Source organism: Electrophorus electricus, chromosome 20 (assembly GCF_041902795.1).
Source record: "Electrophorus electricus isolate QZ-2024a chromosome 20, ASM4190279v1, whole genome shotgun sequence".
Lineage (NCBI taxonomy): Eukaryota > Metazoa > Chordata > Actinopteri > Gymnotiformes > Gymnotidae > Electrophorus > Electrophorus electricus.
In genome coordinates, this window is record NC_137516.1 from 19,377,501 (window position 1) to 19,380,000 (window position 2,500).

Sequence of the window (2,500 nt, forward strand, 5' to 3'; positions counted from 1 at the left end):
TGCCTCACCCTCTAACTCTACCCTCCTCTTCCTCACACTCACCCTCTAACTCTACCCTCCTCTTCCTCACCCTCACCCTCCTCTTCCTCACCCTCTAACTCTACCCTCCTCTTTCTCTCCCTCACCCTCTAACTCTACCCTCCTCTTCATCACCCTCACCCTCTAACTGTACCCTCCTCTTCCTCACCCTCACCCTCTACCCTCCTCTTCCTCTTCCTCACCCTATAACTCTTCCCTCCTCTTCCTCACCCTCTAACTCTACCCTCCTCTTCCTCACACTCACCCTCTAACTCTACCCTCCTCTTCCTCAGCCTCACCCTCCTCTTCCTCACCCTCTAACTCTACCCTCCTCTTTCTCTTCCTCAACCTCTAACTCTACCCTCCTCTTCCTCACCCTCACCCTCTAACTCTACCCTCCTCTTCTCCACCCTCCTCTTCCTCTCCCTCTAACTCTACCCTCCTCTTCCTCAACCTCTAACTCTACCCTCCTCTTCCTCACCCTCACCCTCTAACTCTACCCTCCTCTTCCCCACCCTCCTCTTCCTCTCCCTCTAACTCTACCCTCCTCTTCCTCACCCTCTAACTCTACCCTCCTCTTCCCCACCCTCCTCTTCATCTTCCTCACCCTCTAACCCTACCCTCCTCTTCCTCACCCTCCTCTTCCTCTTCCTCACCCTCTAACTCTACCCTCCTCTTTCTCTTCCTCACCCTCTAACTCTACCCTCCTCTTCCTCACCCTCACCCTCTAACTCTACCCTCCTCTTCCTCTCCCTCTAACTCTACCCTCCTCTTCCTCTCCCTCTAACTCTACCCTCCTCTTCCCCACCCTCCTCTTCCTCTCCCTCTAACTCTACCCTCCTCTTCCTCACCCTCTAACTCTACCCTCCTCTTCCTCACCCTCCTCTTCCTCTTCCTCACCCTCTAACTCTACCCTCCTCTTTCTCTTCCTCACCCTCTAACTCTACCCTCCTCTTTCTCTTCCTCACCCTCTAACTCTACCCTCCTCTTCCTCACCCTCACCCTCTAACTCTACCCTCCTCTTCCTCTCCCTCTAACTCTACCCTCCTCTTCCCCACCCTCCTCTTCCTCTCCCTCTAACTCTACCCTCCTCTTCCTCTCCCTCTAACTCTACCCTCCTCTTCCCCACCCTCCTCTTCCTCTTCCTCACCCTCTAACCCTACCCTCCTCTTCCTCACCCTCCTCTTCCTCACCCTCACCCTCTAACTCTACCCTCCTCTTCCTCACCCTCACCCTCTAACTCTACCCTCCTCTTCCTCACCCTCACCCTCTAACTCTACCCTCCTCTTCCCCACCCTCCTCTTCCTCTCCCTCTAACTCTACCCTCCTCTTCCTCTCCCTCTAACTCTACCCTCCTCTTCCCCACCCTCCTCTTCCTCTTCCTCACCCTCTAACCCTACCCTCCTCTTCCTCACCCTCCTCTTCCTCTTCCTCACCCTCTAACTCTACCCTCCTCTTCCTCACCCTCACCCTCTAACTCTACCCTCCTCTTCCTCACCCTCACCCTCTAACTCTACCCTCCTCTTCCCCACCCTCCTCTTCCTCTCCCTCTAACTCTACCCTCCTCTTCCTCTCCCTCTAACTCTACCCTCCTCTTCCCCACCCTCCTCTTCCTCTTCCTCACCCTCTAACCCTACCCTCCTCTTCCTCACCCTCCTCTTCCTCACCCTCACCCTCTAACTCTACCCTCCTCTTCCTCACCCTCACCCTCTAACTCTACCCTCCTCTTCCTCACCCTCACCCTCTAACTCTACCCTCCTCTTCCCCACCCTCCTCTTCCTCTCCCTCTAACTCTACCCTCCTCTTCCTCTCCCTCTAACTCTACCCTCCTCTTCCCCACCCTCCTCTTCCTCTTCCTCACCCTCTAACCCTACCCTCCTCTTCCTCACCCTCCTCTTCCTCACCCTCACCCTCTAACTCTACCCTCCTCTTCCTCACCCTCACCCTCTAACTCTACCCTCCTCTTCCTCACCCTCACCCTCTAACTCTACCCTCCTCTTCCCCACCCTCCTCTTCCTCTCCCTCTAACTCTACCCTCCTCTTCCTCACCCTCTAACTCTACCCTCCTCTTCCTCACCCTCCTCTTCCTCACCCTCACCCTCTAACTCTGCCCTGCTCCTGTATGTGTTTTCTTCAGATGTGTGTACTAGTGTTTAATTACGACCTAAACAGTCATGGGAAAAGTGAATTAGCAGTGAGGTCATTTCTGGGAGCACTGTTTGCTGTCAGAGTGCTTGAGGAGGTCAACTCTTGGCTTCAGGAGAGCAGGAGGGCTGGATCAGAATCAGCAGGGAGTGAATGTGAATGTGTGTGCTGTACCTGTGACAGGTGTGTACTATTATCATATATCATATACATCATGTCATATTATCATATCATATATCATGTCATATTATCAAATATCATATATCACGTCATATTGCCTGGTCATATCTTTATTTCTCAGCCTCCTGAGGTTCCTAAGATTTAATATAGACAAAAT